The 24,516-nt window shown below is 43.1% G+C and overlaps 1 pseudogene; it reads right to left on the bottom strand.

Annotated features, from left to right (window-relative positions):
* Positions 1–885: 885 nt before the first annotated feature.
* LOC101662155 lies at positions 886–22,521 on the bottom strand (annotated as a pseudogene).
* Positions 22,522–24,516: the final 1,995 nt, after the last annotated feature.

Genomic DNA, 24,516 nt, shown 5'->3' with positions numbered 1-24,516 from the left:
AGCACCAAATGGGGGGAAAATCAATATTTATGTGTATACCAATATATTCTGATTCTAATTTTGCAGCAATATATAGAGCTATTAAGAGCCAAAATATGCATCTAAATCTGAATGAGGATTATATCAGGGTCATGGAATTGAAGCTCTCTTATTTATACTTTTCTGCATTTTCCAAATTCTCTATATGGGACTTTTTATTTTTGAATAGTAATTTTTGGTGGAAATAAACACACCATGACACATCACTCACCCAGTTTTACATGTATATTTTAATGGCATTGATTACAGATGTATCACTATAAGCAGAAAAAATTACAAGAACCTTAAGTTAATTTTTAGTCGTTTTTTAAGTTCAAAGATGAACACAGGAAATATTTGAATGGAAAATGCCATTAAGTTAAACCAATAGCTTGCAAGGGTGGCTTACTATTAAGAGAGGGAGAAAAAGAAAAAGAAAAAAACACCCCACACCAACCACTGCCATCAAATTGATTCAGACTCATAGTGTCCCTGTCTCTGAAGTTGTGAATCTTTACAGAGTTGACAGACTCGTCTTTCTCCCATGGAGTGGATGTTGGGTTTGAACCACTGACCTTGTAGTCAGCAACACAATGCCTAACTCCCAGTGCAATGAAAGCTTAGTAGAAGGTGACAACACTTCGTTTGCAGACATGTTTTCGTTTTAGTTGCTGCTCTCTTCTTAGCCATATATTTATTTTATAGACCTATATTTTATTAGAATCATAACTGATTTTAAGTATATTAAATTTGTCCTTTTAAGGTTAATTTTTCTATTAGAATTAAATACAGTTTTTTCGATGGTTGATAAAATAACCGGTGTATTTCAGCTCTTGGTTTCTTTTCTTTTTTGTTCACAATTGGTCTTTATTTTCCATCAACCTTGTTTCTGTTTTGTCGACGCCCGTGGAAGAACAGTTTAAGACCACGCAGTGGCCTGAGCAGGGCGGCTGTGGACCAGTCCTCAGTTGCGGGCTGAGTGCTGTCTGTCGTCTTCAGTGGGGAACTGAAGCCACCTGGCCCCGCCCTTCCCAGCAGCCTGCGGCGGGGGCTGCGCAGCGGGGCGGTCCGTTCACCCTGACACTCTTCCTTGCTCACGGACTTTGCAGCAGCGGCCTGCTGCTCTTCCTTTTCGCTCTCCTCTGGGTCTCTGCAGAAGTCGAGGTCAGGCTTGACTTCCCACGGGTGCCCTGGGGAGATGGTGCCCCGTCTGCGCAGGCTTCCGGGGCCAGCATCCACCACATGGGGCCAACCGAATGAGCTCCCTTGTTGGTCCCTGGGATGGCAATGTCCACTTAGCGCAGAGGAGAGTCTGTGTGACCCAGAGCAATGGTGGGCAAGGTGACGTAAGAGGCCTCTGAGGGGCTGCGGGTCAGCCCTGGGGTCAGGCACCAGCAGGAGCCGTGGCTCCCTGCGTCTGGTTAGAGAAGGTTCGTGGAGGAGCTCCCGGGGCGGCAGCCAACGTCAGCACAGCACGTGGGTGCCTATTCCTGGAGGTTATGACGCTGACGGCAGCAGGGTGTTCAATGGCAACCATGGCGCGAGCTGCCAACGAAGCTTCTCCCAGGTAGGTCGTCTCCTGGTTTATGATGCAGGTGCCCTCACTCTCGCTTTTGTACATCTACTGTTCCATGTGGAAATCAAGGCTGGCGCCACCTCAAAGGGCTCCTGCGCCAAGGGAATTGAGGACATCCTCCTGCATCTGCAGGACATTGGGAACGTTTCCCCCTTTTTATAATTGATCTCATTTTATTTTTACTTTTTGAAAGTTTCCCCTTTAAGTTACGGCGGGGACCACAACAACACCCATGGACCCTTCCCTGGGTAGCACGGAAAAGCAGCTCTGGATTTCTTTAGCCAGGGAAGAAATCATAGCAGTCAGTATGGGTTTATATTAGCCGTGTTAGTGAATTTATTCATGTTGCATGGGGAAAGCAATTTGATAATACGATTTTGCATTCATTCAAGACTTCTAAAGATATATCGTATGCCGTTGGGTCACTTCAGATTTCCGATCGGCCTTCTATGGCAGAGTGAAGTGCTCCGAAGGGTTTCTAAGGCTGTAAGCTTTACAGCCGCGGAGGGCCACAGCTTTCTCCTGCAGAGCGACTGATGCTTAGAAAACCTGGTGGTTAGCAGCCAAGCTGCTTAAATGCTGCACCATGAGGCCCCTTTCTAAGACATAGAAACTAAGACTTTAGGCATTTGATCCATTTTCCTCTATTCAATTGACATGATTTTTTAAAGTCTACCTTTTCTGAGGTTATTTAAAAAATTTTTCCTTTATATTTAATTGAATCTAGGTTTACGGGTTTTTTTTAGGTTCATCATTTTCACTAAGCAAAAAAATGAAGCTAATCAATTATAACACTACTTTCTACATACATCCACTGTTAGAGGCATCTGATTTAAGAGATGTTAAAATGTGTGTGTGTGGGGGGGTAAGCTTCATCATAGAATCAATGAAATACAATAATATTTCTGGAACAAAAATACAGAAAAATGAGACTTTCTAATACATGCAACACAAGAATCTTAATATCTAGATTTCTACACTGTATAGACAATTAAGTTGTGGATATACTCATGCCTAGTGTGTTAGTCTGGGTAGACTAGAGAAACAAATTCATGGACACTCATATGTGTATAAGAAAGAGCTTTCACCTACCTGACATTATCGCTGAAGACAATGGGTGCACAAGAAAATGTGGTGAAGAAAGCGGATGATGCTTGGCTACCAAAAGATAAAACACCTGAAGTCACTGAGGACAATGGGTGCACAAGTGGGTGTAGTGAAGAAAGCTGATGGTGCTCAGCTACCAAAAGATATAGCTAGCACCTGAAGCCTTAAAGACCTGAAGATAAACAAGCACCATCTAGCTGAGAGACAACAAAACCCACACGGAAGAAGCACACCAGCCTACCCCTACTCAATCGCTGAGGACATAGGGGGTGCATTAGCAAAAGTGGAGAAGAAAGCAGATGGTGCCTGACTATCAAATGATACAGCATCTGGGGTCTTACAGGCTTGAAGACAAACAGATGGCCATCTAGCTAAGAAATAACAAAACCCACAAGGAAGAAGCACACCAGCCTACCCCAACACGAATGCTGAAGACAAAGCGGGTACATAAGCAAATGCAGTAAAGAAAGCTGATGGTGCCAAGCTGTCAAATTACACAGAATCTGGGGTCCCACATGCTGGAAGATAAACAAGGGCCATCTAACTAAGAAACAACAAAGCCCACATGGAAGAAGCACACCAGCCTGTAAGATGACAAGGTGGCGAAAGGGTCAGGTATCAGGCATCAAAGACAAAAAAAAAAAATCATAACATTGTGAATGAGGGGGAGTGCAGAGTGGGGATCCAGGGCCCATCCGGGGGAAATTGGACATCCCCTTGCAGAAGGGTTGCGGGGAGGTGAGGATGCAGTGTAGAAACGATGAAATATGCAATTTTCCTCTGATTCTTAAATGCTTCCTCCACCCTACTATCATGATCCCAATTCTACCTTACATATCTGGCTAAACTGGAGGAGGTGCACTGGCACAGATAGGAACTGGAAATACAGTGAACCCAGGACAGATGAACCCCCCAGGACCAGTGGAGAGAGTGGCGATGGCGGGAGGTGGGGGGAAGGAGAGGGAGAAAGGGGGAACAGAGGACAAGGTCTACATGTGGCCTCCTCCCTGGGGGACGGACAGCGGAGAAGTGGGTGAGGGAGATGTGGGATGGGGTAAGATATGATAAAACAATAATAAATTATAAATTTTCAGGGGGCGCGGGGAGGGAGAGAGAAAAATGAGCTGAAACCAGGGGCTCAAGTGGAAAGTGGGTGTCGTAGGAATGATGAAGTCAACATATGTACTAAAGTGCTGGACACAGATGACATATGTACAGATTGTGATGAGTTGTATGAGCCCCTAATAAAATGAGTATTTAAAAACAAACAAACAAAAAAACAAGGGAGGTACTCTTAGATATCCAAACAGAGGAGCTTGAAAAATGTTTCCAAGACTAGAATTGCAGATTTGACAAATATATTAAGTGTAACAGAGAGTACTTTGAAGGTGATAAGGTTGCTTTGTAAAAAAAACTAAATACACAGCTTTGAAAAAAAAAGAGCTTTATATACAAGAGCAGTTGAATATTGAGAAAACATCCCAGCCCAGTCCAGTCCAAGCCCATAAATCCAGTATCAGCCCATATGTCTGATACCAATCTATAAAGTCCTCTTCTGACTCATGAAACACATGCAATGATGCCGAATGCAGGACTTTCAGAGGCCAGTGGGTATGTCCATCAGGCAAATACTACTGCTGATGAACTTTTGTATACTCTTTCAGATTATTTCCCTAGTTTTAAATTGAATGGAAATATAGATGACTGGTACAGGGATAAAATGCTTTATCATTGTGTTAGGTGTCTAGTGCTGCCAGGACAATTACACTAATGGATGGCTTTAACAAACATTCGTTTTCTCAGTTGAGGAGACTAAAAGTCAGAATTTAAAGTTCTAGGGAAAGGTCTGAGTTGACTCAGGTAGAAGGCCATTATTATTTTAGTTTCTGCTCCTGGCTCCTTGGAGATTTCCATGTGGCTTGGCTCTGGTGACGTAGTGGGTACATGTTGGGCTGTTAACTACAAAGTCAGCAGTTCAAAACCACTAGTCACTCCATGGGAGAAAGTGAGGCTTCCTGTTCTTGTAAAGAGTTACAATCTCAGAAACCCCAGAGACAGTCCGATCCTACCCTATTGATTTTGAGTCAATATGGACTCCATGGCAGTGTGTTTGATTTGGTTCTTTTTGTCCCCCCTCTTTCTGTTCTCTCTCTGCCTGCTTCTCTATGTCTATTTTTCTCTTTTTATACCTCAAAGGTGACTGGCTTAAAATTTATCCTACACTGACATGGGCTCCTAACAAAGAAAACCCATTCCCAAATGGGACTATAAACACAGCTAGAGGGATTCACATTCACAACTCATGTTTGGGGACACACAATTAAATCTGTAACAATCATGTTCAGCATATACAAAAGCAGCAGTTAAAATATATGAATGTTGTTCCACTGTGTGAACATACCACAATGTATTTAATCAATTCTTAAGACACGTGGGTTCAGTACAAAGTTTTATGGGAATACCATCGGAGAAAGGAAGCCCGGGTATGGAGATGGTGGTCAGAGAGCACTTCATTGAGGAGATGGAAGGTGCAGAGAAGGTATTAGAATCTCAAATAAGCAGGCTTTTTCCGGGTGGACCATGGAGGGCAGCGGGTCCAGGAAGAGTGGATGGGCAGTGTGCAAAGCACAGAGGTCTGGGTGAGCGTGGGCTCCATGGGAATACTCTCACAAGTAGTTGGACAGGGCCGTGTCACGGAACTTCCTGACTATCACACCGACTCAGGAATGTGCATCTTATCTGGAGTGTCCCTGGATTACTTTTGTGATACATGAGTCTCAAATGCTGTTGTTTGTTGAGATTTACATCGATAGTCAGCCTACTGTCATGATCCAAATGAAAAGTAACACAAGCTTGACAGCAAAGAATGGGAGGTGAAATCAAACTAATTCTGGATGGCAATTTGAATGCAAAGTTATGATCAAAGAATAGAAATCCCAAGATTTCTAACTAGTCTTGGGTAGCTCAACAAGTGAAGTTTTAGTCTTCCATTGCTAAAGTATCACAACCTAAGTGTCTTAAAGCAACAGACATTTATTATCTGCCTTTCTGTAGATTGAGAGTCTGGTCACGGCTTGGCTGAGCCCTCTGCTTAAGGTCTCAGAAGGCTGCAATGTGTTGGTCGAGCTCTATTTGTTCCCAGAGCTTGAAGCCCTTTCCAAGCTCATGGGGTTGAGGGCAGAAGTCAGTTCCTTGTGGCTGTAGACTGAGGTTCCTGTTCTCCTGCTAGCTCTCAGGCAGAAGTCACTCTCGGCTGCTTATCACTTCTTTCCACGTGATTCACAACATAACAATATAAAATTTGGGATTTTAACTTTAGCTGCAAAATCCCCTCACCTTTACCATAAAATGGAATATAGCCAGAGGTGTGATATCTCATCACATCTACAAGACCTGCCCACACCAAGGAGATTACCAAAGGGCGTGGCTCATGGGGGAGAGGGAGACACATCTTAGAATTGGATGGGCTACAGATATTGTGTGGTGAACTGAGATTTGTGTTTGATATTTTGAACTTGAAAGGTCTCATAAGGTCACCATGAGTTTACAATGGGTTTTTGTGGGATTGGATTTTTTATTGGGGGAATGGGCATGGTGCTAGTTGGAGAATACTATATATATATTTTTTGATTTTCATTTCATACTTTATTTATTTATTTAATCATTTTATTGGGGGCTCGTACAACTCTTAACACAATCCATACTTGTATCAATTGTATAAAGCACATTTGTACATTCGTTGCCCTCATCATTCTCAAAACATTTGCTCTCCACTCAAGCCCCTAGCATCAGCTCCTCATTTCCCCCTCCCTTCTTGCTTCCCCCTCCCTCATGAAACCTTGATAATTTATAAATTATTAATTTGTCATACCTTGCCCTGTCCGACATCTCCCTTCACCCACTTTTCTGTTGTCCATCCCCCAGGGAAGAGGTTATATGTAGATCCCTGTAATTGGTTCCCCCTTTCCACTCCACCCTCCCGGTATCACCACTCTCACCACTGGTCCTGAAGGGATCATCCATCCTGGATTCCCTGTGTTTCTAGTTCCTATCTGTACTAGTATACATCCTCTGGTCTAGCCATATTTGTAAGGTAGGATTGGGATCATAATAGTGGGTGTGGAGGAAGCATTTAGGAACTAGAGCAAAGTTGTATATTTATTTCATGATTGCTACACTGCACCCTGACTGGCTCATCCCCTCCCTGCGACCCTTCTGTAAGGGGATGTCCAGTTGTCTACAGATGGGCTTTGGGTCCCCACTCCACACTCCTTCTCATTCACAATGATGATTTTTTTGTTCTTTGATGCCTGATAACTGATCCCTTTGTCACCTCGTGATCACACAGACTGGTGTGCTTCTTCTGTGTGGGCTTTGCTGCTTCTGAGGTAGACTTTGGGGCTAGGGCTTAGCACCCCATCGGACTCGATCGGAAAACACTCCTAAAGCCCAACAAACTGTCCTTAATATAAAATATCAGTTTTATACCCTTAAATCGAATTTTAATTGTGTGCTTGTCTGGAAATAACAGAAAAGGCTTGCTCATGATGCATTTCCCTAAGAAAGATACATGCATAAACTCCTTCTTGTGCTGTTTCACCAACAGTCTACATTTATTTCCCAGGCTTCAGGACAGAAAGTGAAATGCATTCTTCCTTATGCTGTGAATTTTAGGGAAAGCATCCTTATAATGATATATTTACTCTATACATCATATGTAGTAAAATGTGGTTTATGTGATTCCTGCTACCACACAGTTAATGTCCATGAATAGTGTTGTATTTTTTTTATATTTACAGTGTGAGTGTGTGGGTTAGGGTTTCTTAGGAAGACTTAGTGTTACAGCTGAACTGTTGTCCCCAAAAGGTTAAATCAGTTGGCAACTGAGAACAGGCCCTTCCCAAAGCCTTTCAGAAGACTCGTTAACTGCAGGAACTACATCAAACAAGATGGTGGATGGCTTCATTAGCAGCCTGTTTGAATAGCATTTTCTCACTTTGAGATAAGCATGTTCTGAAGAGTTTGTTTAGGTCTCCTAATGAATATTTCATCCCAGGTGGAGACAGCGCACAAGGGAAGGCTGTGCAAACAAACCCTTCAATGAACTCACCATCTTTTGTGTTCAAGTGGTGTGTATGCCTGTCGGTTGTGAGATGTGGGGGGTGAGGTGTGCTGCGCGTTTAATAGCACCGACTCTAGTCAAGCATGGTTTGTTGTTGCTGTTTTGGTTTTTTGTTGTTGTTGTTGTTCATTTTGGCCAGGTTAAACAACGTATCCTACATTTCTGGTCTAAGTGTTTAGAACAGATAAGTAAAATTAAATTGGATCACTGCTATTTAGTAAACAGTTTCAGAATTTAACATATTCCCTCCTAGAGATTATTATGAGGCTGAAAGTTTACATGGAATCTAAAATTAAAAGGTTTACAAATAAGTGTGTTTTGCTGTGTCGTGTGATCATTTTAATTTATGAGTTAAAAAAAAATCTTTGAAGTGGATCAGCCCTTACATGTTCACACGATCTGGAGGGTCAGGCCCTTCATTTGCATTTTTGTGTTTTCTTTAGCTCAAAATAGATTTGATTGAAAAAGCAAATTTGGCACAAGATTAATCCATAATAGGATTTCATTGCGTCTGTTTTTTTAAAAAATAAACAATGTTCTGCTTTGAGGTGTGATTAGCACATAGACAGCAGCTACCTTTCAGAAGGTCTCCTTTCATTTTATTTTGTGTTCACTCACTGGATTCCACACTTGTGGAACAGTGTGCTAAAGTAAAAGGTTTCATTCACAGTCTTGAATTTACTAATAAATAGAAAATTTAATAGCATTTTTTTTCCTTTTGATAGATTGCAACAAATGAGTCCTCATAGTTACTAGGTGTGTGGTCTAATTTATCACAAACACTGATTAGGTTTGCCTAGAAAGGCATTCAGTAGATATTAGAATTGTAAAAAAAACAAAGTTGCAGTTCAAATGCTAAAAGCGAGTTGCACCACTGGGCCTGAAGAATTTACATGACCAGGGCCAAGTTTTGCTAAGTCTATATAAGGAAAGATTTTGGAAGTTACCACCCTTCCCGTAGCAAGTGCTTCATCTGGAATATTGTTCTTTTCCTTACTGTGTTAGCCTGGGTATTTTAGAGGAACAAATCCACAGAAACTCATGTATAAGGGAGAGTTTTATATAAAGGTTAAGTGCACATCAAGAAAACTTCCCCACCCAGTGCTTCCCAAGCCCACAAGTCCAACATTAAGCCATATGTCCAACACCAATCCACAAAGTCCTCCTCCATCTCACAAAACAGACACAACGATGCCGACTGCAGGAGGAAAACCGAGTCAGTGAATGTGTAAGCATCTCAGTGCTGGCAGGGGTCTCCACACAGGTGCTCCAGCACCCAGGGCTGCATGGGGGTAGGTCCATGTGGCTGCTCCTTGGGGATGTCTTGCAGGGAGTGAGCCTTGCCAGTTGAAATAGGGAATTGGTTAAGGCAGCTGCACCCTGGTCCAACCATCATAAAGCAAGAGAGCCGAGAACTAGAAAGGCGAGGCTCATGGAGCCATTTGTACCTCCACCCTTCAATTAACCCCACATGTGTTTATCAGCCAGGTTGGCACAATAAACTAACTACCTCACTTCCATTCTATCTCAGTGAGAAGAGCTGAGAGCAGATTCGCTGTTGACTTAATTTCCCACTTTTGGGTTCTTTCAGTTTTACCTTTTGATTAAAAAAATGTTCACTTAGTTTGTCATAATATTATAATCTCAGTGGAATGTTTTTTGAATTAAACAAGGTTCAAGACTAGAATGGAAACTTGGGCCTTTGAGTTATGATCTAAATTAGGAGTATCCTTCAAAGGCACGTTATTAAAGCACCTACAGAACTCATTCAGAACCTGAAGAAGCGTGGCAGCACCGTACCTGCAATAAACTTCCATCCTGGAACCTATGTGGGACAGAAATCTGTCAGCAAAGGAAGCTCAAACACTCTCCCCTGAAAGGAGTGACAGAAAAGTGCTAAGACTGCACTCTGTCAAAGACAGAAAACTTGTGAGACCTGGAAAAACAAGGCAGGCCTCTTGTTGACAAATTGTCACTGTGGTTAGTTGTGTATATTTCTAGCTCCTTAAAAATTCATTCCTAATCTCATAGCTATGACTATCTGTATAATTATGTCTATATGGATATACACACATATGCGTATATAATTATGTGCATATACACGTTATGTGTAGATATATATGCTGCAATGCACATGGTTGCCAGATCACAACCACCAGCAGCTCCGTGGGAGAAAGACGGGCTTTCTATTCCCATAAACAGTTAGAATCTCGGAAACCCACAGGGTCAGTTCTACCTTGTCCCGTAGGGTTTCGATGAGTGGACATGGAGTGGTTTTCTACTTTGCCAAGCATATGATGTCCTTCTCTAGAGACTGATCACGTGCAAAGTATATGAGACAAAGTCTCACCATCCTTGCTTCTAAAGGACACTCCAACTGTACTCCTCCCAAGACAGCTTTATCTGTTCTTCTGGCAGTCTGTAGTATTTTCAGTATTCTTTGCCCGCCAACACCATAATTCATGTAATACAAATGTGTCCATTTTTCGCTGGCCTTCCTTTTTCATTGCCCAGTTTTCACATGCATATGAAGTGATTAAAAACACCATGGATTGGGTCAGGCACACTTAGACCTCCAGGTCATCTTGGCTTTTTAATACTTGAATAGGTTTTGTGCAGCACACTGGTCCCATGGAATTCCCTCATTTGATCGTTTTGACAGCTGCTTCTGTGAGCACTCGTTGTGGATACAATTAAAATACAATCCTTAAAAGAACAAAGTCATTTGCAGCCTCGATCTTTTCTCCGTTTATCATGATGTTGCCTATTGGTCCAATTGTGAGGATTTTTGTTTTCTTTACATTGACCTGTAATCCATACTGAAGGCTGTGGTTGTTTATATTCATCAAACAATACTCGAAGTCCTCCTTACTTTCAGTAAGCAAGGTTGTGTCATCTGCATACCACAGGTTGTTATTAAAATAAGCCTTCCTTCAATCCTGTGCTGCATTCTTTTTGATATCGTCTAGTTTCTCAGGTTATTTGCTTGGCACACAGATTGAAAAAAAAAATATTAACATGCACCTTTCCTGATTTTAAACTGTGCAGTATTCCGTTGTTCTGTTCACGGAGCTGCCTCTTCTTTATATACACATTCCTCCTGAGCACAATGAAGTACTGGGCTGCTATTTCTTGGCAATGGTATCCATAATTTATTGAGAGACACAGTTGGATGCCATTGCATAGTCAATGCAACACAATCAACGTTTCTCAACATGTTTCTGTGATTCTGGGTTCAGCTAAGATTCATCTGACATCAGTAATGAGATCCCTGGTTTCCTGTCCTCTTCTGAACCCAGGTTGAATTTCTTGAAGCTTTCTGTGGAGGTACTGCTGTAGCTCTTCTTGAAAGATCACCATTTATGTTCTCTGTGGGGTCACCTTTCTTTGGAGTGGGCACACATATGGACCTCTTCAACTCGGTTGGCCCGGTAGATGTCTTCCGAATTTCTTGGCATGGACAAGCGGGTGCTTCCAGTTCTTCATTAGCGTATTGAAACATTTCAGTTGGTATCTCATCAATTCTTGGAGCTGTGTTTTTTGGCTAATGGCTTTAATGCAGCTCGGACTTTTTCCTTCAGTACCATCATTATATCGACCAGTTCTCTTGTGATGGCTCCTGCATCATTCAATATTTTGTCTAGAGGATCCTTTGATATTTCAACTGAAGGCTCGAATTTTTCCTTCCATTTTTCAGCGGGAGCATGTTCATCCTGTTTGAATTCCTGAGTCCAGGTCTTCACACAGGTCAGAAGGATACTTCGTCTTCTTGAGCTGCCCTTTGAAATTTTCTGTTTGGCTCTTTTAGTTCATCCTTTCTTTGGATCGTTGCTATTCTTTCATAATTGGTATAACTTTGGACAAGTGATTTCAGTGTGTATTTAAGAAAACCGATTAAAGCAAGATCCTGTGGAAGGTGGAATCCTGTCAGAGGAGGAAATGTCAGATAGTTGCCACTAACCGGGGCAATGGAGTAGTGGTGAGAGTGCACCCTCTCCACGCTGAACAGTGAGGCCCAGAAACCCAGGTCTTACCATAGGTCCCAGCCTGCACAGCTTTCTGTTTCTTTTCTGAAGGGGAGAAAGTGTGTTTGGAGAGGCATTCTCCAAGTGATTAGTCCTAATTCGCGACTAACTTCCAGGGCAGGGTTGATAATATCCCCATGTTACCTATAAATAACTGGAAGATTGGGCCGTTCCTCTCATACGATGATGACGTTGTGAACCATCACCAGGTTCTCTCACAAAATGTTCTGTCATCAAGACTAGATCTTCATGGCTTTGATTAAGTAGCACATGTGTTACAAAGGCAAAACAGATGCAGTGTATGAACAGAACTTTTATACGAAGACTTAATTCCATTATGCAAAAATTAAAAGTTATATTTCCGGGGCTTCTAACCCCCAAGTAGAATGTATTAACATAACATCACAAAGACATAATGAGGAGAGAACCTGCAGGGTCTAATCCATTATATTTTTAACTAGTTAGATCTATAATAATACAATTTAAGTTTTACAATTAGTGGAACAGCGATATATGAATTGTTTTTTTAAGATATTTCCTGTGGATGAGCTTGATTTGACCTGAAGAACTGAAATTGTCCATTAAAGTGGTCACGGATAGCTTCTTCTTCAGGCTGCTCAGCCCAAGGTCGGAGAGCAAGGAGAACCTTCAGCACGAAGAACTGAACGGACGCAGCGGCTGCAGCAGTGGTCTCAGGCACAGCAATTGAGTAGATGGCGCGGGACTGAGCATCTCTGAGCGTCTGTGCGTTCTGCGTGAGTTGGGTCTGACTTGGCGACCCCTAATGACAGCAAGAGAGCTTTGTATAAATGGTGTACTCGATGCAGTTGTCTTTTTCAGCCATTAACAAAAAGAAACCATTTTACCGGGAGACTCTTACAACTCTTACAGCAATCCATACATCAATGATATCAAACACATTTGTACATGTGTTGCCATCATAATTGTCGAAACATTTATTTCCTGCTTGAACCCTTGTTAGCTCTTTTTTCCCCTCCCTCCCCCACTTTCCCACCCTATGGACTCCTGATAATTATGTTATTATTATGTTCAAATCTTACACCGTCCCCTGTCTCCCTTCACCCATGTTTCTGTTGTTCGTTCCCCTGCTGGGAGTGGGGGTGGGGTGGGGTCGGTTGTACATCGATCATTGTAGTCGGTTCCCTGTTTCTCCCCACCACCTTCCTCCTATCCTCAGGGTATTGCTACTCTCATTATTGGTCCTGGGATTATGGGGGGTGGGGGTGGAGAACTAGGAATGTCGTGTGTTGTCAGTGCTGTGCTGCACCCTGGAAGGCTTGTTCCTTTCTTGTGACCCTTCTGTGAGGGCATGTCCAATTGTCTCCAGATGGGCTTTGGGTCTCCTCTCCAAGCCCCATCAGTTGCCTCAATATATTTGTTTGTTTGGGGTCTTCTGATGTCTGATACCTGATCCGTTGATACTTCAGTCATGTTCTTAAGGTGCAGTCTCTTAAGTCCCTGGTGAACCCCTTCAGACCATGGAACAGGGATGTGAATAACTGCTGACATGCACAATGCATTGGGAAATGGACTGTTGCAGATGCAGTTCGCTTAAAATTTAGCACCCTATCATTTGATCTTCCTTATGATCCATTTGACTTTGCTCTAATATTTTGCTTTTAATGTTTAAAATAGTGCTTTCAATATTTTCTTCTTTCTCTGCTAATGAAGTTTTTATCTATTTTACTGTTATTCTTGTTAGTTTTTATTTGTTTTTTATGCGTCTCTGTGTATGAAATCCAGGATCGGTAAAAGAAACAGTAACTGACTTAATGGTTCCTTGAGGGCATGGCAAGGGAGGTTGGGGGTAACTGGGCACCTAAGAATGAGGGGTTACAAGAATGAAGAAATGTTCTAAAATTAATTGTGGTGATGACAGTACACTTCTTCTTGGTGTGACTGGACTATTGAATTGCGCGATGTGTGAACTATAAGCCAATAAAGCTATTGGTGGGGGATGCCTTCTCTTGTGTGTGGTGATAACACCTTCATTTTTACTGTTTGTTTGTTTGTTTTTGACAGTGAAAGTTGGAATAAGGAAGATTGAAGAATCAATGCCTTTTAGAAATTATTAAATATTTTCATTGGGGGCTCTAACATTTCATTACAATCCATACATTCCTCCATTGTCAATCACATTTGTACATATGTTGCCATCATCATTTTCAAAGTATTTTCTTTCTATTTGAGCTCTTGATAACAGCTCCTCATTTTCACACCTCTCTCCCCTATTCTCTCTCCTCCCCCATCTTCTCTCGCTCATGAACCCTTGATAAGTTATAGATTATTATTTTCATATCTTACATTGTCCTCTGTCACCCTTCACCCACTTTTCTGTTGTTCGTCCTCCTGGGAGGGGGCTATATGTTGATCTTTGTGATCGATTCCCCCTTTCTTCCCCCACCTTCCTCTTATCCTCCTGGTATCTCTAGTCTCACTGTTGGTCCTGAGGAGTTTATCTACCCTGTTTTCCCTGTGTTGTGGGCTCTTAAAGGTAGAATGGAGGTCATGATAGTTGCGGGGGGTGGGGGTGGGTGGGGGGGGAGAGAGGAGGAAGCATTAAAGAACTAGAGGAAAGTTGTATATTTCATCGGGCTATACAGCACCCTGACTGGCTTATCTCTTCCTTGTGACCCATCTGTAAAGGGATGTCCAATTGTCTACAGATGGACTTTAGGTCTCCATTCCAGGCGTTTTTACTATTGTATTATGTTTTCTTGTGTGAATATAGCACAACTTATTTAACCAGAGCCCTGGTAGTGGATTTTGGCCATTTTCAGTTTTCTGGATACCCTGGACAACGTTGCCATGGGCAGTCTTGCTCAGGTCTCCCTGTGCACACGGGGGAGGGGAGCAGCTCTCTGCAGTGAGCACCTAGCACTGAGACTGCCGGCTCACAACAGAGCGCAGGCTCAACTCCGCATGATGATGCCCAACCGCTTCCTCGTGTGGGCCTACCAAGCGACCCTCTCGTCTGCAGTTGATAGAGACTTCTGTTGCTTTGTAATTCTCCTTTTTCTATAAAAGCACTGGAGTCATCTGCAAGGTCAAAGACAGTTTATTTAGCTGACTTTTGAACTTTGTTGTCAAGGTTCTCTCCTGGATGTCACTTTCCCATGCACCTCACATGTGTGTGGCGACATGGTGTTTGCAGATCGTACGTAATTCCGTGTTTCAGGTGCTCCTTCCCAACTAGATGGAAAACGAATCGGGGGCAAGGAAATAGATGCAGCGGTTTCACCATTCTTTTGTCAAAAGCACCTCATTTTTATTTTAGTGAGCCGCTTCCTCCCTTTTTTTCAGTCCCCCACCCCCACCCCCCACTCCAGGGGTGCATATGGCCCACACTTGGCCCATTCCTTAGTTGCAGATCAGGATGGACATGTGACTCAAATGATCTCTCAGTTCAGTTCAACGGGACTCAGTTTGGCAAATTTGGCTGGGATATTTGGGGAAAGAAGTTTTCTTTTTCTTTTTAACACTGGGCCTTCTGAACTAATATTATGTATGCTTAGAGGTGCTGAGGATCATCTTGCTAGCATTAAACTTGCCAGAGACTGAATCTAACACAGAAGAAAACAGAACCAAAAAATGGAGAAAAAGACTTAAGTTTGAATCTAGACAGGCCTTTGGGCTGTTTAGTTGCACAAGCCAATAGGTTGCTCTCTAAACCTACCCACCACCCACTTGTCAATATCCTGGCTGCTTCAGACCTCCTCCGGTATCTTCACAAAGAGCGAGGGGAATCAAGATCTACATCAATGGTCCAAGGTTGATCCCCGTGAGGTGCAGACCAGAAGAATCTTTACTAGTCTTTACTCTTGCACCTTCCATTGCACTCCCGCGTCTCTCAAAGGTTCTGTAAATAATTGCAATGGTCACAGAGCGTACAGACCACACTCTCAGTTACAGGATTTATGAGGGAAGTCACAGGTTGTAATTCAGGGTCACAAATGACTCCAGAAACATTTCTTCCATCAGGGCAGCTTCAATCTCAGCTGTGATCATAGGCAGGCCTTAGCATTACAAAGGATGACAAAGCTCAATCTCTCTACTAATAAATGCCCAGAGGCACCTCGCGCTACCAGGAGAACTCAGCTGGAACATGCTCGGTGCTCTCACTGTATGGGTCAGCACACCGACTGCAGCTGTTTCTCACTGTGGGTGGGAAGGTCACTACACTGTCTCGTGCTAGTCTCCTGCTGGTTCTACGGCTGCTCCTCTGTCCTTGCTTCTTTCCATCTTGTTGCTACTCTGTCTCTTGGCTCTGGGAAGTTTTCAGCACAGAGATCCCAGGTTGAAAGGATGTGTTCTGCCTGGAATCTTCTTGGTGGTAGTGAGGTTCCCATCCTTCACTTCTGGAATGATTCATTTTTAAGCCTATCAGGATGGCAAAACTGACCAATCCTCTTGTTAGAATGCTGTACATACATCTTATTTGCATGGCCCCACCCCACAAGGACCCATACATCTAATTTGCCTTATTAGCAGGCTTTCTAATTTCTTTGGGCCACAGCACCTTATTTGCATAGTCACTCAATCATTTCTTGTGAGTCACAGACCAGGGCTAAGAACCAGATAAAGTAATTCATTGTACATACTGCACTCCTCCAATTCTGACACATATCTGATGTATTCAAAAAGTACTTGTTAATCACCTATTCTAGGCTTCAAGATGGAAGAGTGAATATTTATTTTGATTTTTATATGAATTATCTTGGGCCTGGAAAATTATCATTTTAGCCACTAATGTAAATGTATATATTATATACACAGTTGAATATGGATACAGTTTTCAAACATCCTCAGAAGCAATCATTTGAAGTGTTTTTTCAGCATGTTAAAAATATTAAACCAACATTCTTACATTCCACACAATGTAGTGGGTGCTCTTGTAGAATACCAAAAAACAAGTAGTACTTGTTTTGCAGTAATGGATTATATTGCCTAATGGAAAAGACAATGCAGTCACAAGAGGGAATTATCCTCATATTCTGCGCTAGGTTGGCTTCTCCAGAGAAGGAAAACCAGTGATGCTTGTATGTGTTGTCTATAGAAAGAGATTCATATCCTGAAATGGCTTACACAGTTGTGGAAATAAGTAAATCCAGCCAGGTTCAAGCTAGGCTTCTCTTGACTCATGGAAGCTGATGAACAGGAATCAAGGTGATGGAGCCTAGGCAGCAGGGGACGCAGGCTGGTGGATGCAGAGCCCTGACGTTGGCTGGCTGAATGTATCCACCATTGGTAGTCAACTGAGGATTCCTGGGATTGGCAAACAAAACAACAGGAGTTCGCGGTACCAGACTCAAAAGCCAGCACTGACAGAAAGTGAAGGACCAAAGATAGCTGAACTCTGCTTAGTCTCTCTCTCTCCTACACAGTAAGGCATATGACACCAAGGAGGTGTCATCAGGCTGTGATCCAATTGATAGGTCAAGGAGTTCCACCCCTACCCTTTCCCAGGAGTATCTAGTTGACATAAAGCCTAACTATGAAAAGCTCCTAAAACTAACAGTAGGCACAGGGACAATATATAGTTCACAGAGAGAGAGCGAGCAGAGCTATGTACACTTACCACTGCTCTGGACGAAATTGATTCCCATTTGTAGGTACAATAAGAAGGGACGAGTCTAGCTGCTCAGTTCAGTCTGAAGCGTATGCAATTCAGTGGCCCTTTTAAAGAAAATGAGGTTTTGAGTGCTGCAAACATTGAACACATTTGACTGCAAATCAAATGGTTGCAGGTTCAAGTCCATATCAAGTCCCAACCTAGTTCCCAATGGTCTAGTTCTGACTAATAGAAACAGGGCAGCGTATGTGTGGTTTAGCAAGCAAGTCTCCAGCACATCGGACTTTGAGTAGGAAATAAGCAGTACCAGTCATTTTCCCTTCAAAGATGAGAACTGACCACTTCAAAGCAGCATGGCTGGCCCCCATCTTTGAGCAAGGCACTGCTGCCTGTTCCTAGTTGGTCAAACTCTGATGCACTAGAAATTTGGTTACTATGCAACAGGTAGGGTGTCCTTGTTTCCGTCTGCCCTGACTGAACCATTTCCAACTGGTTTGAAGTCCTTGTCCACAGAGACACCTTGGAAGAAAGGCCTGGTGATCTACTTGAACTGCCAGCTGAAACCCCTACAGAGTTCCACTTTGGCACACATGGGGTGACCAACAGTTGGTGCTAACCCTACAGTTTTCTTTTTAGAAATGAAATGCAAATTTAGGTATGAGGTCATGGACATGGACCATGATGGCCCCTGAGACGTAAGCTTCATTAGCTTCCTGGTACATCAGCCTCAGCAGTGGAGACACCTTTGAAAATCCAAGTTATGGTTCAAGGATGAGCAAGAAGCCTCCACTCCTTCTGGTGGGAGCTATAAAGAAGGCTAGAGAAGAAGGTGGCGTGGCACTGCTAACTGGCTACCTGAGAAGGTCTTCTGTTTGAGGGGCCTGCAAGTTTAGGAAATTGAGTCTGGTGATAGGACAGTCGGCAACTGCAGCAGGCTTCTGAGAAGAATAGTTGCACAAATAGGTCAGTATTCAGTTTAAGGTGAATTAATAAATAATGAAAAGGCCTATTTTTAGCAAGAGATTATTTCCAGGAGCAAGGTGGAGACTGAAGCAACTGAGGGTGGCATCAAAGCCATATCCAAGAGATATTGAAGATCATGGTCCCAGTCTTTGGGAGAAGACAGGATTTGAGAGTCTGTGCGCGTCCATGGCCAAAATGCAGAGTGATTGGCACTGAATGTATTTGTATGGTTCTTTCTGTTTCACGATGGAAGGATCTCGTAGGTGAGAGCTTGAGCTTCAGGGATTCTTTTGCCCTTTGTTTTTGTAAGTTCACGTAGTGATTATCTAAGACTGTTCTTCTCTCATGTACCCGTAAATAAGACGACTTGGTGCTGTCCTCGTCTACACTATCAAGGAAGAACACTGTGGAGCCTCTTAGGTGATTCTTGGAAGCCACCTTTATGGCCTCTTTGTCGCAATGTTCAAAGTATGAAGCATCTAGGTAGTTTTAGCTCACTTAAAGCGTGCTTTGGGTGTTGCTGCGGGCCCAGAAGGAAGCATGTGAGAATGTTAGGACTAGGGAGAGTGAGAAGGACAGATGGCAGCCCCTGTCCTCCAAACGCTGAAGGAAACCTAATTCTCACCCTTTGTGTTTACAGCAAGAGACCCTGGCTGGTGCAAACAATTAAGTGCTTGGCTACTAATCAAACTCTGGCAGGTCAGTTCACCCCTGGGCACCCAGAAGAAAGGCCTGCCATTGAGAACGCTATGGAGCACAGTTCTAGCCTGACACAAATGGGGTTGGTGAAGAAACATATGGTTTGTGTTTGTGTGTCAGTAGAAAAGGAGTAAAAAGGATGATCAGGGATCTTTTCAGTAGTAATGTTTTAAATGAATATGAAAAACCTAAGCAAAGGCACTTGACTGTTGATTGTAACAACTACGGATGGCATTGAGAAGAAGTGGCATTTCAGAACACGTCATTGTGCTCATTTGGGACCTATACACGGATCAAGAGGCAGTTGTGCGAACAGAACAAGGAGCACTGTGCGACAGGGCTGTATCTCCTCACCAGACATGTTCACTCTGTATGCTGAACAAATGCTCAGAGACTTGGGGCTCTATGAAGAAAACTGGGCATTAGGATAGCTGGAAGGCTCATTAACAACCTTCCATGTGCAGAGGACACAAGCTTGCTGACGGAAAGCAAGGTGGGCTTGAAACACTTGCTGACGAAGATCCAAGACTACAGCCTTCAGTGTGGATCACAACTCGATGTAAAGAAAGCAGGAGTCTTCACAACTGGACCGATAGGTAACATCATCATAAGCAGAGGGTAAAAATCGGAGTTGTCAAGGATTTGATGCATTGAATTCTGGTGCTAATGAAGAATAGTCAAAGTACCACAGACTGGCCAAAGCACAAACAAACGTGTCTAGGAAGACGTCTAGACAGACACTCTGTAGAAGAAAGGGTGACACGATTTCTTCTCAAGTGCTTTGGATATTTTCTCTCTCTGATAGCGACCGGTCCCTAGAAAACGGCATCATGACTGATAAAGGAGGGGCTGGGCAGCGTGGAAAAGGAAAGGCCTTTGACAAGCTGGATTGAGACAGTGGCTGCAAAAACGGGCTGATCCCTGACAACAATTGTGAGGCCAGCACAGAATGAGACCAGGTCTCATTCTGTTGTCCACGGGGTTATGGCAGGGGGACTGGGGCATAATGTGGAGCCAATAACCACAAGTACAAGAGTGAAGACAAGGTTCTCAAACTGATGGTGTAATGATTGCACAATTCTTTTAAATATATCTAAACCATTGAAGTGCATGACATGAATTATATGTCCATCAAACTATTTAAAAATAAAATGAATATTAAAAGTCAAATGAAGCAAAACACTAAACCTGTTCTATGAAGTCAATTCTGATCATCACCATGCGAGAGGACAGAGTAGAATGACCCCCACCGGGCTTCTAATGCTGCCACCCAATGGAAGCAGACCGAGCAGCTGATGGGCTCACACTGATGACCTCTGGGTGAGCAGTCAGGTGCTTAATGGCTGTGCCACCAAGGCTCCTTGAAGAAGAAAGATGTCTACGTGTGATAGGGAGGAAACGAAATGAAAGCTAATGCCCTTGCATAGACGCTGACTCATAGCGACCCTTCTAGGACAGAGCGGTGCGGTACCATTTGGTCTCCAAGGCTGAGATCCTGACAGAAGCAGACGGCACTGCCTTTACCTGCAGGGCTGCAGCCATCCCTATTTCATGACTAGCAGCAATGCACTTGAATCACTGCATCACCAAGGTCAATGTTTGTGTGTGTTTAACATTTTTCTATGTAATTCTATTACTTTTGGATCAAATCTACCTGAAAGAATTCATCCACTTTTGATCAAACTTACCTGAAAGAAAGGCATGGAGCTTTTCTAGAATTTTCTCTTGTTCTCTTCAGAGAACAAAACCCGGCAACACCTGAAATATGGAAACGAGGGTCTGCGCCTCGTGCCTAGTCTATTCACCTGGTCCCAGCGGCACTAGTGTGAAGACAAGTGTTAAGCCCACCTTGGGATGCAACGGGCTGGATGGTGAGATTAGTGCAGCCCCAGCAGTGGTCCTACTACTATGGGAAACGGAGGCACTGTGAAGGAGGACGAAAGGCATTCCATGAAAGCTCAGCTCACCTCCAAATAGTCTGCCTTGGGCTTTATGTTCAGCTTCTTGGATATGAACGTGCAAACCAAGCAGGCCTTCCTTTTGTGCTGGGGCTGGGGTGGGGGCACGGGGAATTCATAAATTACAGTAACAGGAGACATGCCACTAGGGGGGATTGTTAAGCCATTCTGTGAAGAAAGAATGGCGCTTCACTTCTGGAAAATGGCTGTGGCGTCATTCATTTCCTTTGTCACTGGTCAACTTTCAGCAGGCGCAGCACACCTGAACTGGAACTCGATCTTTGTAAGCAAACACCTATCTCTACCTAAAGCGATCGAATGCCTGTAAACATCCCTTTCTTGTTTTAATTGCAAAAGGATTAATGTCGACTTTGAAGTAATAACTGTTCCCACTTCCTGCTTCCAGAAGCCGCTGTTCCCATAGCATCACTGCAGGTGTACCCCAGAAACCGGCCCTGCCCTTAGCATATAGTGCCCAGTGTATTTGCCGAGTCCGCTGTATGCTCAGTTCTGAATTGGCCCCCTCTGTTATCTCAATGCTCCTGAACCCAAAGCCTAACAAGAAAAGACCCAAGAGTAATTCCCCCACAGTGATTACAGAAGAACGGGGCTAAGAGAGGAATGTGAGAGGCTAGACTGAAGGAAGACTTTCTCAGACAAAGAGGCAAAACACCACATGAGAGAGAGGGGTTAAACTGCACATATGGGGATTGTTTAAAGGAAGTCCCAGTATTTTTAGAGTTACTTCTATAGCTGGTAAGAAATCTCACTTGCAGAATTTTAACAATCATTTAAAAATCTGAAGCAAGGTGTCCTCTCCCAGGCCAGCTGCAAGGCTTGGTATCAGCGAGGGGACCCCTGTGTGGGATGCCAGGGAAAAAGCTTATTCAGAAAGGGGAGGAAGGAGGGAGTGGAGGGCACATCCCAAAGCTCATAATTGTCTCAGTCATTAAACTCTGATATTTAATTTGAGTTTAGTAATCCAGGGCCCTATTATTTGGGCCCAGACAAAAAGAAAAAAAAGAAGAAGATGAAGAAGAAAATTAAATAAGTATAATAAAAGAACGAGGAGGGGGGCGAGCTGCTTTGGGCAAAGAAGAGCAATAAAAGGAATCTTTATAACTACCGATGGCAGACTAGCCCTCCCCACCACCCAACAGAATGTCCAATTCTGGTCCCTTTTCCCCCTCTTCAAGCATGCTAAAAGGAAAATTCTTCACAGAATCTTAAAGAACTTTTTTTTTTTGACACAACAGCTGCAAAAATCTATTTTCTAAACAAAGATTTATACATATTTATATGAGCTTAATCCAGATTTTTAAAAATAAATCATCCTCAGAACTGCAGAGGTAAACTATATGTAAATACCTCAAGTAATAGGCTTGTAGTGCAAATCGCATCATTTTATCTTCAATTTTGCATTCGTTTTTCTGGCTTAAAGGTGCATCAGAGATATGCATTTTAGCATATTCAGAACACGGGGCGTGAAATTAAATGTTTGACAGAGTGAGAAAAATATACAGACTTTGGAGATGCCTTAAAAATAGTAATTTATGCAGATCTAGAGGAGTGAAATCATCGGCAATGGAGTGACCCTCTCTCCAGGAATTTGGGGCTCAGTGTTCTCCCCTAATCGCCCGCTGTATCTTCATTTTGCATTGAACGAGCCAGTTTTCTGCGCGGCCGTCTTGTAGATAAGGGGAGTGCTGAAGAAGAAGAAAGAGGCCACTCGGTGGGTCCGTTTCCATTGCACTTTTACCCAAGGCAATGGGCAGAATTTAACGGATTCCTGCCAACATATGTTTTTGCCAGATAAGTAAACAGTGTGTGTCGGAAATGAAAAAGCATTTGCAATTTAATGACATTACAGCCCTCAGCTTAGGCTGGCGTGCTGCGAGGCGAAAAGCAGAAAAAGAGAGGAGAGTAGAAAGAGAAAAAGAACAAAGTTCATCTTCCCTTTTGTGCATTTTTATCAAGGAAAATATTACTCCCCCCCCCCCTTGTTCTCTTTTTCTTTTTCCTCTTTTGGCTTTTTTGTCTCACTCATTTACATTTTCTCTGTGCTGCCTTTCTGTCCTCTGTTCACTTTCACCTTTTTTCTTATACTGCCGCTGACTTGTTCCTTTTGCCTCTCCATTGTGCCTCCTGCTCCATCTATGTTGGCCATTCAGTTTACCTTATAAGAAGCTGTTTATCCCACAATGTATCTCGCTCTCCTTTTTTCCCCCCCTGTGTTGTACTCCTAGTGCTGTAGCTCACCGTCAACAGGATTGTCTGAGGGATTAAAACGTTTCATTTCAAAGCACTACAAATCTCCTCTCCTGCTTTTCCGTCTCGGCTACTGTTTCTTCTGATACTTGCCATTTTATTTCACATTCATGTGGTCTTTGGTTGCAGCCCCAGACATCCCAGCAGCCCAGCACCACTGACACTCACTGTCTTTGCATGGGCTTCCTAGAAACTTAACCTTGAAACCACAGAAGCATAATCTCAAACCCTCAGTGAGTTGTTGGACTTGGGTGGACAGCTAACATGTGTTCAGGATTGCTTCTCCCAGTGCCTGATGGGCAGGAGAGATTGTCAGTAGTTGAAGCTTATAACGAACCACCTTCCGATCGAGAATGAGGTCCATGTAATGTCCCTGTGTTTCTTCTTGTCCTTTGCTTTTAAATATTGTGGATGGGGTGGGGGTGGCAGTAGTTACTGGAATGTGTGTATGTTGGAAGCTTGTGATTGTGTGGTGACATGTAAATGTGTGTGTGTCTGTCTGTCTGAGAACTAGGTGATTTCAGAAGTATATTTAGGAGATGGCGTGGAGCTGTTTAGCGCTGTGTCTAACTCTGAAAACAGGCCTATGGAAGAACATGCCTATCTTTCAGCTTATTTCCCCCCCAAAGTGGATCCATTGCATTTTTTATTTCCAGGATGATTTTGACTGCTGCTTTTACAGGTAGGAGTGAGATTTTTCCACCCAGTCTTCCTTTTGTGACAACATAGTTAGATGACCCAGGAAACCCATTTAGGAAAGGAAGTGTCTCCCCATCATTCCTTGCTGCCTCAAGCTGTCCATCTGTTGGTCTAAGCAGCTTCCAAAGAAGCAACCGTGAGCACGACATTAGGACTTGCCATTGCCCTTTAATCTCACAAAGCAAGTTCATGTACTTTCAATATAGCACTCAGGAGTATTGAATCCCAGCACTCAGGATTTTTAGCATAAATTCCTTCCTAAGAATTCACACGAAAGTTACTTATTAGATCCTCAGGTTAACCTGCAGGTTGAGCATAATTGAGAGGACCTGTCATCAAATTGCAAGTCCTGTCACGAAGTACTGTACAGACTCTTAAACGATGCTTAAATAAAATGCTCTTGTCTAAAGACATGTGCAAGGTTTTACCATAAAATTACATCTTGCACATCTTCCAGATCTGGCACTTGGTTAGTAAAAAGAAAATCT

Source organism: Echinops telfairi, unplaced genomic scaffold (genome assembly GCF_000313985.2).
Source record: "Echinops telfairi isolate 266 unplaced genomic scaffold, ASM31398v2 ScPeMD7_7405;HRSCAF=8443, whole genome shotgun sequence".
NCBI lineage: Eukaryota > Metazoa > Chordata > Mammalia > Afrosoricida > Tenrecidae > Echinops > Echinops telfairi.
This window is presented reverse-complemented; position numbering and strand designations above follow the sequence as displayed.